Raw genomic sequence first — 17,691 nt, 5'->3', positions numbered from 1 at the left:
AACATTTTATGTCAAGACCCTGCATTGACAAGCTGTGGAAGGGAGATGGCCAGTATAGGTGAGAGAGGGGTGAGGCCAAGTTCCCATCATCCTATTCTGACCCCATGCTTTGCCCTGACTCCAATTCCTGCTGGGTCTTCAGCACAACCCCTGTGCCCTCCCTCTCTGATACTGAGGGAGGCCTCTATGGCCTCACTCCCATACCAAAGTGTGTGCACCTCAATGGGCCCCAGCTCATTAGCCATTATGGGGGTGGGGGGGTGGGGGGAAGAAAGGTAGCCAGGGTGGTGTACACAGTAGCTGGTAGGTTATAGGTGGAGATAAATTCCATTTCCACTTCCCATTGTTTTCTCATTCTACTCATCTCCCACCACTCATCTTGACCTTCCCTTTATCACCTTCCTCAGGTAGGTTCCACCCATAAAATCATCTCACCCCTTCCTCTCCCCTCTCTGTTTTAATGAGGGTCTCGAGCTAAAACAGCAACCCTTCTGTATCCAGACACTGCCTGACCTGGTAAATTCCTCCAGCAGTTTCTTGCTCAACATTCCAGTATTTGCAGTCTGTGCCATTACTGTACAACTATATTATATTTTAACTTAGTATTGCACTGTTTGTGGAAGATCTTAGAAATATTGTTATTAGATTTCAGATAAAATTCGTCTTTACTCCAGTTTCACTCCCATGAGCAATGCAAGGAGATGGACCAAATGTAGCAAATGGGACTGGATCAGAATGCTAACTTGGTTGACATGTACAAGATGGGCTGAAGGGCCTGTTCTGTGCAGTATGACCTAATGACTCCAATTACACTTCCAGCCTCTCCACATCAACAACTTTTCCAAACACTGGATCATTCTCGGAAATATCCCTGACATCAGCAGTATTCCAAGGAGCCCCTATGGAGCTGGATGCCCTATTACACTGCAGGAGAATTGTTTACTCAAGTCAGGTGGAAGCCTCAGGATATGTTACCCAGATCGAAGAGCGGCCCACAATTAACGTCATTGTGTAACAGTGGAAGTTATTTTTATTTAGTGATTAAGGTAAATATTAACCTCTATAATTCCCGGCAGATCTAACCAATGGTCAAAGATGATCTGAATGTGAATCAGATGCAATGGTACCTCTGAGCAGAAATGCCTGCAAAAGATAGTCGACACAGCCCAATACATCATAAGCAAAACTCCTCGCCATCGAGAACATCTACAAAGAACATTTCCAATGAGAAAGTAGATTTTAGAATATAATGGAAATGTGTTTTAAAGGAAAATGTAGCTTAAAATGGCGACTGGAAGGGAAAAGGAATGGGTTGTGGCCTTGGAATATATTCCTTTCTCATAAGAAGCTCCCTTGTTTCATAAAGCGATGTGAATGGTGTGATGAAGGGTCAGTCCCTTCGAATGTACCAGAAACTTGAGCTAAGAATTTACAAAAACAAATGATTTTGTGAACTGTGAGGAAGGCAGTAGTCTCCTATATGGTAAGGTAGCTTTCTCAACTCTTTGATATGATGGAGCACACTTGGCAAAGTGAATAAAGTTTGTTTTTGCAACTGTATTTGTGTTTCCTTTGGAGCACCTCAGGTCCACTTTAGCATTTGGCATAGTCAACAGGATCCCAAGACAGGAATCTCTGATCAAGTTTGGGGTGAATAAGTGGTCGGGCCAGTGTCGGAGAAGCAGAGGGAGTTAGGGCCCCCAGGTAAACTTACCTTGATTTCACTTTGTTGATCCCCGGTGGCGCAGTCCCTCGCCTGAGGTTGACTGGATTGCGTTGACAGGATCCACAAAAAGACCTGCAGGAAGGAATATAGATTGCACAAGGTTAGTGTATTTTAATTGGGCAGCAAGTTCAGGATACTCAGTAAATTTGTGAATTAGGCAGAGAGCCTAATTCAGTAAATTAAAATTGGAAAGGATTGGGCTGCAAGTCTGGTTGAAGTCAGTAAATTAAGGAGTGCGGAATTAGACAGCGAGCACTGGACTCACTATATTTGGGAATTGGCCAGTGAGTGTGAGAACTCAGTAAATTAAGAGTAAGGATAAATGGTCAGTGAGTTCATAATATTCAGTGTAGCGTAGTTATTAGAGTAAAGAGGATAATTCACAGATCCGGATACAGAAAAAAGAGAATACAGAGAACAAAGATAAGATAAAGTGCAGTGCTGAATGTTTGGGCTAAGTATGGCCCTTGGGAAGGGCTGAACAAGCTTAATGAAAAAGATAGTGGTATCAAGTGGGAAAAAAATTGGAAAGAAAAAGTGTAAGAAAGGACCAGCCCACGCTAGCAGCAAAAATCATTGTGTGACCCCAACCCCATGTCTGCCTTACTGATGTTGTTTGAGGGAAGCAATTTGGATTGCCTGATCTCCAATATATATCCAAGTGTAATTCTGTTGTATCTCAAACAAGCAATCCTGCAGAACCACTAAAGCCAAACCCAGCACCACACAGACCTAGTAGACGCTGATCTATTCAAATGTCAAGGGAAGGACGATTGTGAAAGATTATATTGTGTTTAAGTGTGGCAGGCTTTTTTTTTAGTGTAGGTCACATATAAACACTTCAGAGGAATCTCATTTAAAATACTGGAGCTCTGCTCAAGCTAGACAGGCCAGCTTAGAGAGCCTTTGCAAAAGCTTTGGGGAGTGCCCAAGGGACTTCACTAATGGATTGTTGTTTTGAAAAGTAACAGATGAAAGAACTCGGAGAATTAGTTTCAGAGCTGTAGTCTGTCTGAGTGCAGGTTGCTGTTAAGAAGGTCATGTGATTTTGCAAGCAGAGAGAGTAAAACAGGTTTTTCTCAGAGAGATAATTCAGTTCAGCAGCAGCAGCTGCTGGGACTGGAATATGTCAAGCAGGCAAGCTTGTGGAAAAAACCCACTTTGAAGATGGGTTGCGAGTGCTTAGTTCAGCCTGGTCAAAGCCCTTATGGTCCATACAAGAGGACAGGATTGGCTGCCTAATGTTTCACCTGGAATAAGGGAAACAAAAAGGAACTCTGTGGTGACCTGAAAGAAAGAGGTTATCATCTGGAAAAACCTTGATGGGGCAGGTTTCTTCGGCAAGTCACTGAAGTGGCTGATTAGAAGAGATCAGTTTGTGTCCAGCAACAAGAACCTTCCTGAGCAATAGCGATTTACCCTTCAAGTACCAAAACCTGGTGAACTTCAACAATGTTAAATTCTGTGCACAGTATAAGAATTGCCTGCAACCAGTGAACTTGGAGGAATGAGAAGTGAGATTGGACTGCGAATCAAAATACTTTTCGAAACTTACACACACATTACATACATGTGCGCTTAGTATTAGAAGGGGGTTAAGTTAGGTTAAATAAGTTAATAGTAATAAGTTAGAGTTTAATCCTGGTTTTATGTTTAAAGAAAATTAAAAGCAACTTTTGTTTAAGTAACTATTTGTCTTGGTGAATTTCTTCTGCTGCTGGGTTTTGGGATCCTCTGGGCTCATAACATTTTGGGGACTCGTCTTTTCGGATTGAAAATTGGAGTTTTGGTATCTTAAACTTTTGGAATTTTTTTTGCTTTATTAGTTCATTGGTTTTTCCAAGCAAATTTAAAGTTTGTGTGTGTGTGGAAAACAGCAGTAATGGATATTACAGTACATTTTTGTCACATTAATCACCTGCAGAGCAAGAGAAAAGAGGAACTGATGGTTATTTCTAAGGCCTCAAAGCTGACTGAAGTCAAGCATTGGTTGAGGAAAATACAAATACAGAGAATTATAGTGAAATATTATATAGATGAGGGAAAATTTGTTGAGAAAGACTTAGAAAACCTTCTGAAAGATAGATCTTTTGAATTGCAATTGGAGTTGGAGAAATTCAGGGTGTTGGAGACTGAGAAACAGAGAGTATACGAGGCAGAGGAAACTGAAAAATGGAGGAAATTCAAGTTAAAGATATCTGAAAAACTGAGGATATACGAGTTAGATGTAGCTGAAAAATGGAGGGAGGATGATGAAAGACAAAGAAAATATGACTTGGAAAAGATTGAAAGAGACAGACGGTTTCAATGAGAGAAGTTAAAAATTGAGATGGAGGGTGGTAAGAGAATTGAGTCTGTGAGATATAACTGCCAGACTGAGGCAGGCATTAATAGTACCCAGTAAGTCGAGTAGACCATTCACACCGTCATAGAGTGATTAACAAGTTAACTCAGCAGGCTCTGACACTTGGCCCCACCCAGAGTAAGAGCCCGGTTGAATTTTACTCGCCCTGCCTGGTTGGAACCTTTCACACCATCAGATTACCCGCTATGGATCTGCTACATTGGCCAGTTCAACCCACATGTACTTGGCAGTGTGAAAGAAGCTTATGATGACCTATTTTTCTGCCTATATTTTTCCCCTTTCACCCTTAACCCTGTCATCACGTTGCCTGGGGCGCAAGCTGGGGCCTAAGCCATGAGGTAATCAGCAAGCCCTGATGGCACCAGCTTCCTTGCAGCGCAGTGATACAAGTGGGGCCGGTTCACTACAAAAGATGTGTGCTGCCACACAACCCCCACACCCCCAGAACCGGCTTATGCATCTCGCCGCTTGGGTGGCTGACCCCTTCATTTAGGTTGGGCCGTCCTCACGGGTTGGTCCAAGACCAAATGCACTGGTTTCAGTCTATCAACAGTAAATAACTCCTCCTTGCCCACAATGTCCAGGGTAAAAGTCTTTCCTGAACAGGGTAGGACCATGTACGGGCCCTCATACGGGCACTGCAGGGAGGTAGAGTGCGGGCCACGCCAGACGAAAATTAAATGCGATGAGGCCAGCTCCTTGGGAATGTTCACCGGGTGTCTGCTGTGGTGGGTTAGTGGTGGGGGTGCCAACGAGGTATGTCTTTTTTTTTTCACACTATAAACCATATTGACCAAGATACATACAAATATTTTTCTTCTTAAATATATAGTGTTGTTTTCTCCCCCTTTCCCCCCTCCCTTCCTTCCTTCCCTCCCTCCCTTTCCCATTTATTTAAAGTTCAAACTATAAGATACATTAAACCCGTTAAACAATGTTGTCACTTAATAAAAATAAACAAGAAATTTTACTGAGTCAGTTCTTTTCATTATCTTCTCCTTCTGTCATTTTAGGTGGTGGAAGTCCACAGTAGGATTTCTCTATTGTGTTTCATGTATGGCTCCCACATTTGTTCAAATATTGTAATATTATTTCTTAAATTATATGTTATTTTTTCTAATGGAATACACTTATTCATTTCTATATACCATTGTTGTATTCTCAAGTTTTCTTCTAATTTCCAGGTTGACACAATACATTATTTTGCTACAGCTAGGGCTATCATAACAAATCTTTTTTGTGCTCCATCCAAATTGAGTCCAAATTCTTTGTTTCTTACATTACTTAGGAGGAAGATCTCTGGGTTTTTTGGTATATTGCTTTTTGTGATTTTATTTAATATCTGGTTTAGATCTTCCCAAAATTTTTTCACTTTCTCACATGTCCAAATTGCATGAATTGTTGTTCCTGTTTACTTTTTACAGCGAAAGCATCTGTCTGATACTGTTGGGTCCCATTTATTTAACTTTTGAGGTATGATGTATAACCTGTGTATCCAGTTATATTGTATCATACGTAACCTCGAGTTTATTGTATTTCTCATAGTTCCGGAGCATAGCTTCTCCCATGTTTCATTCTTTATCTTTATGTTTAGATCTTGTTCCCATTTTTGTTTAGTTTTACCATTAGTTTCCTCGTTCTCCTTTTCTTGCAGTTTGATGTACATGTTTGTTACAAATTTTTTGATTATCATTGTGTCTGTAATCACATATTCAAAATTGCTTCCTTCTGGTAACCTCAGACTGTTTCCCAATTTGTCCTTCAGGTAGGTTTTCAGTTGGTAGTATGCAAACATTGTATCGTGAGTTATATTATATTTATCCTTCATTTGTTCAAAGGATAATAATTTATTTCCCGAAAAACAATTTTCTATTCTTTTGATCCCTTTTCTCTCCCATTCTCTAAAGGTTATCTATTGTAAAAGGGATTAGCTGATTTTGCGTCAATATTAGTTTTGGTAGTTGGTAATTTGTTTTATTCCTTTCTACGTGAATCTTCTTCCAAATGTTGAGCAGATGATGCAATACCAGTGAATTCTTACGTTGTACCAATTTTTCATCCCATTTATATAGTATATGTTCAGGTATCTTCTCCCCTATTTTATCTAGTTCTAATCTGGTCCAATCTGGTTTTTCCCTTGTTTGATAAAAATCTGATAGGTATCTTAATTGTGCGGCTCTATAATAATTTTTAAAGTTTGGTAGTTGTAAGCCTCCTTGTTTGTACCATTCTGTTAATTTATCTAGTGCTATCCTCAGTTTCCCGCCTTTCCATAAAAATTTCCTTATTATTTTCTTTAACTCCTTGAAGAATTTCTCTGTTAGGTGTATTGGTAATGACTGAAATAGGTATTGTATCCTTGGGAAAATGTTCATTTTAATACAGTTTATCCTTCCTATCAGTGTTAGTGGTAAGTCTTTCCAATGCTCTAAGTCATCTTGTAATTTTTTCATTAATGGATGGTAATTGAGTTTATATAGATGGCTGAGGTTTTTATTTATTTGTATACCTAGGTATCGCATTGCTTGTGTTTGCCATCTAAATGGCGATTCTTTCTTAAACTTTGAGAAATCTGCATTATTCATTGGCATTGCTTCACTTTTATTTGCGCTGATCTTGTACCCCAACACTTCTCCATATTCCTTCAATTTCCTATGTAATTCTTTTATTAATATTTCTGGTTCTGTTAAGTATATTATAATGTCATCTGCAAATAGACTGATTTTATATTCCTTCTCTTTTATTTTTATCGCTTTTATTTTATTTTCTGTTCTTATCAGTTCTGCTAGTGGTTCTATAGCTAACGCAAACAGTGAGGGAGATAGTGGACATCCCTGCCTTGTTGATCTGCTTAAGTTAAATTGTTTTGATATATATCCATTTACTGTCACTTTCGCCAATGGCCCCTTATATAATGCTTTAATCCAATTAATATATTTCTCTGGTAAGCTGAATTTTTGTAGTACTTTGAATAAATAATTCCATTCTACTCTGTCAAAAGCCTTCTCTGCGTCTAAAGCAACCGCTACTGTTGGAGTTTTATTTCCTTCTACTGCATGAATTAAGTTAATAAATTTACAGATATTGTCTGTTGTTCGTGTATTTTTTTAATAAATCCAGTTTGGTCTCTTTCTTCTTTCTTTGGCTTGGCTTCGCGGACGAAGATTTATGGAGGGGGTAAAAAAAGTCCAGGTCAGCTGCAGACTCGTTTGTGGCTGACAAGTCCGATGCGGGACAGGCAGACACGATTGCAGCGGTTGCAGGGGAAAATTGGTTGGTTGGGGTTGGGTGTTGGGTTTTTCCTCCTTTGCCTTTTGTCAGTGAGGTAGGCTCTGCGGTCTTCTTCAAAGGAGGTTGCTGCCCGCCAAACTGTGAGGCGCCAAGATGCACGGTTTGAGGCGATATCAGCCCACTGGCGGTGGTCAATGTGGCAGGCACCAAGAGATTTCTTTAGGCAGTCCTTGTACCTTTTCTTTGGTGCACCTCTGTCACGGTGGCCAGTGGAGAGCTCGCCATATAACACGATCTTGGGAAGGCGATGGTCCTCCATTCTGGAGACGTCTAGATTTACTATTTTTGGTACAGAGTCGGCTAATCTGTTTGCTAATAGTTTAGCTATTATCTTATAATCTGTGTTAAGTAAAGATATTGGTCTATATGACACTGGTACAAGTGGGTCTTTCCCTGTCTTTGGTATTACTGTAATTATTGCTGTTTTGCATGAATCTGGTATGCTTTGTGCTTTATCAATCTGGTTGATTACTTCCAGAAGGGGTGGGATTAATAAGTCTTTAAATGTTTTATAGAATTCTATTGGGAATCCATCCTCTCCTGGTGTTTTATTGTTCGGTAGTTTTTTTATTATCTCCTGTAATTCTTCTATTTCAAATGGTTTTATTAATTTATTTTGCTCCTGTTTGTAATTTCGGTAGTTCAATTTTAGTTAGAAATTCATCTATTTTGTCTTCTTTCCCTTCGTTTTCAGTTTGATATAGTTGCTCGTAGAATTCCCTGAAGTTTTCATTGATCTCCGTTGGATTATATGTAATTTGCTTGTCCTTTTTCTTTAATGCCAATACCATTCTTTTAGTTTGTTCTGACTTAAGCTGCCATGCTAGAATTTTATGCGTTTTTTTCTCCTAGTTCATAATATTTCTGTTTTGTCTTCATTATGTTCTTCTCCATCTTATATGTTTGTAGTGTTTCATATTTTATTTCTTTATCTGCCAATTCTCTTCTTTTAGTTGTGTCTTCCTTTATTGCTAATTCTTTTTCTATATTTGTTATTTCCCTTTCCAACTGTTCTGTTTCCCGATTGTAGTCCTTCTTCATCTTAGTTACATAACTTATTATTTGCTCTCTAATGAACGCTTTCATTGCGTCCCATAGTATAAACTTATCTTTCACTGATTTCGTATTTATTTCAAAGTACATTTTAATTTGTCATTCAATTAATTCTCTAAAATCCTGTCTTTTAAGTAGCATGGAGTTTAATCTCCATCTATACATTCTTGGTGGGATGTCCTCTAGTTCTATTGCCAATAATAGGGGTGAGTGGTCCGATAATAGTCTAGCTTTATTATTCCATTTTCCTAACTCTCCCTTGAATGTGGGCTGATAACAGGAATAGGTCTATCCTTGAATATGTTTTATGTCTGCCCACATAATATGAATATTCCTTTTCCTTTGGGTGTTGTTTCCTCCATATATCCAAAAGTTGCATTTCTTGCATCGATTTAATTATAAATTTGGTTACTTTGTTCTTTCTGTTAGTTTTTTTTCCAGTTTTATCCATGTTTGAATCCAAATTAAGGTTAAAATCCCCTCCTATTAGTATGTTCCCTTGCGTATCTGCTATCTTCAAAAAGATATCTTGCATAAATTTTTGATCTTCTTCATTAGGTGAATATACATTGAGTAAATTCCAAAATTCTGAATATATCTGATATTTTATCATTACATATCTCCCTGCTGGATCTATTATTTCCTCTTCTATTTTGATTGGTACATTTTTATTGATTAATATAGCTACTCCTCTGGCTTTTGAATTATATGATGCTGCTGTTACATGTCCTATCCAATCTCTCTTTAATTTCTTGTGTTCCACTTCTGTTAGATATGTTTCTTGTACGAATGCTATATCAATTTTTTATTTTTTCAGTAAATTTAACAGTTTCTTCCTTTTGATTTGGTTATGTATTCCATTAATATTTAAAGTCATATAGTTCAACGTAGCCATTTCATACTTTGTTTATCTTTCCTTTCCGTTTCCTCATCACCACCTTCCCTTCTTATCCATTTCTGCTTTCTTTTTTTGAACACATTATAAGACAACATTTCTAAAACATAAAATATTTCCACTATTCTCATATCTAAAATTCCTTTAACCCCAATAGCCCCTCCCCTTCCTGAGTTGCCCTTTGTCCCTTGTCAGGCAACCACATCTCCCCTCTCCATTTGGATTTGCGAATTCACTCGCAAGCGTCAACTGATTTCGCAGTGACTGTAATTCTTCGCCACCCAGCCCCCCCAGAAAAGATTTTAATCTTCATATATAACAAAGGTCACTCTCTTAATTCCCTCCTTACTTCCTTTCTTCCCTTTCTTTCCCTTCTTAGATACATACACACATATACATATATATATCTCTTCATCTCTCTGTCTGTTTTGTAGTTGTTCTGCAAATTTTCGTGCTTCTTCCGGATCCGAGAATAGTCTGTTTTGCTGCCCCGGAATAACTATTTTAAGTACTGCTGGATATTTTAACATAAATTTATAACCTTTTTTCCATAGGGTCGTTTTTGCTGCATTAAACTCCTTCCTCTTCTTCAGGAGTTCAAAACTTATATCTGGATAGAAAAAAAATTTTTGACCCTTGTATTCCAGTGGTTTTTTTGTCTTCTCTTATTTTCTTCATTGCCTTCTCCAATATATTTTCTCTTGTTGTATATCTTAGGAATTTTACTAGAATGGATCTTGGTTTTTGTTGTGGTTGTGGTTTAGGGGCTAATGTTCTGTGTGCCCTTTCTATTTCCATTTCTTCCTGTAATTCTGGTCTTCCTAGGACCCTGGGGATCCATTCTTTTATAAATTCTTTCATATTTTTGCCTTCTTCATCTTCCTTAAGGCCCACTATCTTTATATTGTTTCTTCTATTATAATTTTCCATTAGCTCTTCTGAGCTAACAGCTCCTGTGTTTCTTTAACTTTTTTATCAGATTCTTCTAATTTCTTTTTTAAGTCATCTACTTCCATTTCTATGGCTGTTTCTCGTTCTTCCACCTTGTCTACTCTTTTTCCTATATCTGTCATGATCATCTCTAATCTATTCAGTTTTTCTTCTGTACTTTTCATTCTTCTTTTTATTTCACTGAATTCTTGTGACTGCCATTCTTTTACTGTTTCCATATATTCTTTAAAAAAAATATATCCATGTACTTGCCCTTCCCTTCATCTTCCATTTCTCTGTGTTCTTCCTCCTCTTCTTCTGAGTCCACTCCAGGATCTTTCTTGCTCTCGTTATTTTCTATGTTTTCCTCTTGCTGTTGTGTTGTAGTTGTCAGTTTCAGCTGTGGAGATTGACTCCTCAGCTGGTCCCCCCTCCCGTCAGTGTTATTTTTCTCTTGCTCATCACTCATGCGCGAGGATTCGCGCATGCGCGGTTGCGCACTTTTGTTTGGCTCTGTCAGCCATTTTTATAGTCCCGAGTTCAGGGCCTCGACTGACCTCAGGGAGCGGGCTTCTCTCTCCACGGCAGGCCTCCTCTGACAGGTAAGGCCTTCACCTTCTTCTTCCGATGTCTTTCCTTCTTTTCTTCCCGTTGTTTTTGGTTTTTCTTTCTTTGCTGCCATTTTCTCCACACTTTTACTTTCACTTTGTTTAGGTTTTTATGTTTGTGCCTTTGGTTTTTCTCTATCTTTTTTTTACTTTTCTGGAGAGGGCTGGAGTTCCCCGGCCAGCCACTACTCCATCACGTGACTCCTCCCAGCGAGGCATGTCTGATGTGGAGGTCTGTGAGTAGGGTTGGGTTCTCGCCTCCAAATTCTGTGCCTGGACCGACGAACTCTCCCAGCAGCGACAGCAGTGAACCATAGACGAGTTCCGCAGATGAAACCTGGAGATCCTCCTTCTGGGCTATTCAGATGCCATGCAGGACCCAAGGCAGTTCGTCTGCCCAATTAGGTCCTTTGAGCCGTGCCATGAGAGCTGCTTTGAGATGCCGATGGAAGTGCTCCATGAATCCATTAGCCTGGGGATAATAGGCTGTGGTGTGGTGGAGTTGATCCCCAGTCGGTTTGCCAGTTGCACCCAGAGGACCACTGTATCGCTGGTCATGTGAGCCGGGACACCGAACCAGGCAACCCAGTTAGCAAGTAGGGCTCTGGCGCAGGACTCAGCGGAAGTGTCTTTCATGGGGATGGCTTATGGCCACCTCTTCGTTCGGTCAACCACAGTCCGGAGGTAGCGGGCATCCCTGGACACCATTAGGGAGCTCACTATATCAATGTGGATATGGTTGAACCTCCTGGCTGGCAGGTTGAAATGTTATACAGGGGCTCTGACATGGTGTTGGACTTTAGAGGCTTGGCAGTACATACAATTTCTTGCCATCTGGGCCACTTGTTTGTTTAAGCCGTGCCAGACAAAACGTTCCACCACCATGCGCATTGATGCTTTGATGCAGGGGTGGACCAGGTCATAGAATGCCTGTTGCCTCCATTGTGGGGAACTACCAGGTGTGGGGAGCTGTTTTAGACGTCACACAAAAGCGTGTCATTGCTGCTCAGTAGCTTCAGGTCTTTGAGGCGCAGACTGGTGATGGCAGTTCAGAAGGCCTGCGTCTCTTCATCCCCTTTCTGGGCCTGAGCTAATTGGGCGTAGTTCAGGGCGGGGGATAAATTGTGGATGGTGGGCCTTGAGAGCGCATCAGCAACGACGTTGTCCTTACCCTCCCGGTGTCACTTGTCGGTGGTGAACTCTGAGACGTAGGAAAGGTGCCACTGCTGGTGCACTGACCATGGGTCCTTTGCCATGGTGAGGGCCTGCGTAAGTGGCTTATGGTCCGTGAAAACAGAGAAGGGCCTGCCCTCCAGAAAGTAGTGAAAGTACCTGATGGAAAGGTACAGGGCCAGGAGCTCCCAGTCAAAGGCACTGTATTTCAGTTCGGGAGGTCAGAGGTGCCAGCTAAAAAACACTAGTGGGCGCCACTGTCTGTTGACCAATTGCTTGAGGATGCCCCCAATGGCTGTGGCGGACGCATCCACTGAGAGTGCTGTGTGGGCGTCGGGCCGTGGGTGGGCCAGTAGGGTAGGGCTAGCGAGGGTGGCTTTGGCTTGGGTGAAAGCTGCTTCGGCCTCCTTCGTCCACTTGAGTCTTTTGTTTCACCGAGATTAGGGTAAACAATGGGCGCATTATGCGGGCGGCCCCTGGGATGAAACGGTGGTAGAAATTAACCATCCCGGTAAACTCCTGAAGGCCCTTGAGTGTTCTGCCTGTATGGCCTTGAACTCGTCCGGTGATGGTGCTGCCCCATCCACAGTGATGTTATGGTCTTTCCCGAACTGGCATATGGCTACGTTGACGGTGAGGCCAAATTCCGCCAGACGGGCGAACAGTGTGTGAAGATGGGTTTTGTGCTCATTGTGATTTCAACTGGCGATGAGGATATCGTCAAGATAAATAAACACAAAATCCAGATCTCTACCCACTGCGTCCATGAGCTGCTGGAACGTTTGGCTTGGTCAGACATCTGCAGAAATTTGAAGAGGCCAAATGGGGTGATGATGGCGGTTTTGCCAATATCATTTGGGAGTACGGGGTAGCCCCTCACCAGGTCGACCTTCAAAAAGATCTTGGCGCCATGCAGATTGGCCGTGAAGCTCTGTATATGGGTGTGATAGTACACCAATGTGTATATGTATATATTGTAGTATAGGATGATTGAGATTGGCTGAGAGCATAGCCATGCCTACTGGCAGGTTTTAAAGGTTTGCTCCTAACCAGACCCAGATCATTCTGGACTGGTCGACCTACACGTGATACGCTCCATCTTCTAGTTAATAAAAGCCTTGGTTTGGATCAACAAGCCTTTGACTCTTTCGACGTACTCTACAATGGGGTATGGGGAATCGGTCAGGCGTGGTTGCGTCGTTGAGCCAGTAGTAGTCCCCACACGGGCGCCAATCCCCAGAGGCTTTTGGGGCCATATGAAGGAGAGAAGCCCAGGGACTGTCCGACCTGCGGACTATGCTGAGTTCCTGGAGGCGGGAGAACTCCTCTTTGGTGAACTTCAGCTTCTCCGGCAGCAGTCGTCTGGCCTTAGTGTGGAGCGGGGGGCCCTATGGTAGACACCATATTGAGGCATGGTGGCGGTGAATGTGGCCGTAAGATGACGGGGAAGTTGTTGAGGATGCGGGAGTACTCACTTCTGGGTGTACAGTGGTGGCTACTCCAGGGTCGTGCACGCTGGAAGATTCGAGTCGGAGAGTCTGGAATGTGCGGGCATGTACGAGTCTCTTGCCTTTGAGGTCCACTAGTAAACTGTGTGCCCGAAGGAAGTCGGCTCCTAGGATTGCAGTTCGCACCTTAGGAACCTCTATCGCCCGAGGTGTACCTGGATGCTTCGTGTGCCACAAGTCTTTATTTCGGTGCCATTCACTGCCTGTACGGTCAGGCCTCGGGTTCTCATGTGGGATTCAAGGGCCGTTGGGGGAAGCACACTCATCTCTGCTCCAGTGTCCACCAGGAAACACCGTCCACTGGTCTTGTCCATCACATGCAGGAGACTGTTTGCATGGCCAGCCGTCACAGTCATCAACGGTGGCTGGCCTGGTAGTTTCCCTGGTATGAGCAGGGTTGGCAGCACTTGCAGGCTTGGGCTCCCCAGCATTAGTGGTAGAAACACCTGGTGGTTTGGTGTTCCTCCGGCCCGCTTGGGCGGTTTGTGGTCAACTAGGTCCAGGGCGAGTGACCTGACTCATGGTAGCCTCATTCCCATTTAGTTCTCCAAAGTACATCGGTGTGGGCTACGACTTTCTGTGGGTCAGAGAAGTCCTCGTCTGCCAGTAGGAGTTGGATGTCTTCCGGCATTTGTTCCAGGAAGACTTGGTCAAACATCAGGCAGGGTTTGTGGCCTTCTGCCAGTGCGAGCATCTCATCCATCAGAATGGACAGGGATCTGTCCCCCAGGCCGTCAAGGTGGATCAGCCCGGCCGCTCATTGTCAATGGGACAGACTGAAGGTGCTGAGGAGGAGGGCTTTGAGGGCGACATATTTACCATCCTCTGGTGGATCAGATCATCCACCCTGGCCGCAGTTTCTTCATCAAGGGCGCTCACCATGTGGTAAAACATCGTGGAGTCAGAGGTGATCTAAGGTGAAACTGTGCCTCCGTCTGCCCGAACCAAGTGCATGGGCGATGCATCCAAAAGGAGCGGGAGTTTCACTGCCACAGCGCTGATCACCATCGAATCCATAGCCGGAGACCTGATAAGCGTCTGGGCTCTGCGGGGTCACCAATGTAGTGGTAGCTACATGCACAGAAACACACCACTGGACTCGGTGGAGTTTCACTTGAACTGCTTTATTTGAATTTCATGCACGCCCCTTTAAGGCCAACAGGAGTTCCGCCCCATGCGGCAGTGACATCATCACGTTGCCTTGGGCTCAAGCTGTGGTCTAAGCCATGAGGCGCCATCTTCCTGCAGCTGCCTCACCAGTGCAGCAATACAAGCAGGGCCGTTCGCTACAAAAGATGTGCGCTGCCACACAAGTTTGGTGGAGCATATAAAACATGTCAACAATTTAAAGATTGGGGTTGACATGCACAATTATTACACTAATCCTATTGGGCAATGCTTTGGTACATATTGGTTGCAGTGTCTTGAAAAGGGATTTATCACTCTTCTTGCAATACTTTTGCATTGCTTATGTAAGTTTGCTTTTCATCTGATCATTGGCATTCAATTTTATTATAAAAGGAGGGAATGATAAAGTAGATTTTAGAATATAATGCAAATGTTAGTTTTAAATGGAAAATGTACCTTAAAATAGTGATTGGAAGGGAAAAGGAATGGTCTGTGACCTTGGGATACATTCCTTTCTGAAAGGAATGTATGAAAGAGCGATATGTATTGACAAATTATAAGGATGAGTCCCTTCGAATGTTCCAGAAACAAGAATTTTTTTAAAACAAATGATTTTGCGAGCCCCAAGGCAGGCAGTAGTGTTACGAGCCCAAAGGACCCCAAAACCCAGCAGCAACAGATATTCACCAAGACAAATGGTTACTTAAACAAAAGTTGCTTTTAATTATCTTTAAACATAAAACGATGATCAAACTTTATCACTATTGGCTTAACTAACCCAACTTAACCCCCTTCTAATTCTAAGCTCACATGTATGTAATGCGTGTGTAAGTTCAGAAAATTTTTTTGATTCACAGTCCAATCTCACTTCTCATTCCTCCAAGTTCACTGGTTGCAGGCAATTTTTATACTGTGCACAGAATTAAACATTTATAAAGTTCACCAGGCTTTGGTGCTTGAAAGGTAAATGGAAGGTTCTTGTTGGTTTTCAGAGAGATTTGTTGTACATGGGACACCTAGCCACTTCAGTGTCTTGCCGAAGAAACTTGCCCCCTCAGGGTTCTCCAGATGATAACCTTTTTCTTTCAGGTCACCAGAGAGTTCCTTCTTGTTTCTCTTATTCCAAGTGAAACATTAGACCGTCAATCCTCTCCTCTTGCATGAACCACAAGAGCTTTGACCAGGCTGAATTAAGAACTCATAACCCATCTTCCAAATGGGGTTTTCCATAAGCTTGTCAGCTTGTCCTGTTCCAGTCCCAGCTGCTGTTGCTGGCTGTAACACTGTGGAACTGATCTGTGTGTGTGTGTGTGTGTCTCTCTCTCTCTCTGAGAGAAAGCCTGTTTGACTCTCTCTGCTTGGAAAACCACATGATCCTCTTAGAACAGCAAGTTCCACTCCAGACAATATGCGACTCCGACAAGCTCTTTCATCTCTTCCCTTTTTGTAAACAACAATCCATTAGTGAAGTCTCTTGGACACTCTCCAAAGCTTTTGCAAAGGCCCTGAGGCCCCAACATGTCTAGCATTAGCAGAGCTCCAATATTTTAAAAAAGATCTATTTTAAAGTGTTTGTATGTGACCTACAGTAACAATACCTTCCCCCAATTTATCCCCCAAAATCATATCTATATTCTGTCACAGTAGTCTCCTTTATGGTAAGGTAGCTTTTTGAACTATTTGCCATGATGGAGTACATTTTGCTAAGTGAATGTTTGTTTTTGCAACTATATTCGTGTTTGCTTTCGAGCATCTCAGGTCCACTTTAACAGTCAGAAAGCAGTAGCAATCATCAAGGATCCACACCATCCAAGCTCTGTTCTCATTGCTACCATCAGGAAAGAGGTGCAGGTGCCACCTTTGGGTTCATTAATAGCTGCTATCCCTCAACCATCAGACTCCTGAACAAGCCACATTCAGAGACTCATGAAGGACTCTTACTTTGATCATTTATTACTGAATACTCATTTTCTGTATTTGCAATCAGTTTCTTTACATTTCTTTCTAATTGAATACAATTAACAGTTACTGGTAATCAAAAATTCTGCCTGCCCACAGGAAAAAGATTCTCAGGGTCATATGTGTATGTACTCTGACAATAAATTTGAACATTATGTGGTATGGTAGTTATAAAGCATCAGATCAGAAGTCATCAGCATTGCTTAAATAACATGCAGACTATTGAAGGTACCAACCACCCATCAGATGGGATCTTTGTCCATCAGGAAGGAGGACTGTCTGCAGGCTGTGAGATTGAGTTATTCCAGAATATTTATTTTATATATTTTTATTTGTACTTTTATTATTTGCTGTGAGAAATGTATTCTGTGTTTATGTGTGGTCTGCAGAAATGCTGTTTCGTCTGGTACAATCAGATGATCTGTCAAGCTGAACATGGAACATATTCAATTTTCTGCCTCCATGGATCTGGGATAACAAAGAAACTACATTCGGAGAAAAATCAATCCTTCTCACCACTATCTTAAATAGGCAACCCGCCATTCTAAAACCATGCCCCCTGGTTGCAGACAACTTCACCTGGAGAAATTGCTTCTCAGCATCCAGCTTGTCAATCTCTTTTAAAATTTTGCATTCTTCAATCTTATTCTTTCTGTCTTCCACATTCATTGGAGTATGGGCCAATTCATTCAACCTCCTCCATTTGTCAATTCCTTCAGCCCAGAACCAACCTTGTGAACCTTCAATGCACAGCCTCCAATTCCTGAACATCTTCCCTTAAATATGAAGACCCAAAATGCATGAGGTAGCCCAGATTGAAGCACAACAGCTTTCACATCATTTGGACTGAATAATTTTATCACAATCCTTTTAAATAATAGCCTGCTTCTCTATTCCATCTGAAAATTAGAGGTTTACTCGCACTTATGACAACACATTGGCACTCAGCTTGCTCAAACTCCAGCCTCGTTCCTTGCCGAGCACTATGTCTAGCAGAATCGTAGCTTAAAAGAGAGTTCCTCACAGAAACAAACCCCAAAGGTTAGTTCAAAGGT

The sequence above is a fragment of the Narcine bancroftii genome, chromosome 3 (assembly GCF_036971445.1).
Source record: "Narcine bancroftii isolate sNarBan1 chromosome 3, sNarBan1.hap1, whole genome shotgun sequence".
NCBI classification, from domain to species: Eukaryota; Metazoa; Chordata; class Chondrichthyes; order Torpediniformes; family Narcinidae; genus Narcine; species Narcine bancroftii.
The sequence above is the reverse complement of the archived record's forward strand: the minus strand, read 5'-3'. Positions refer to the sequence as shown.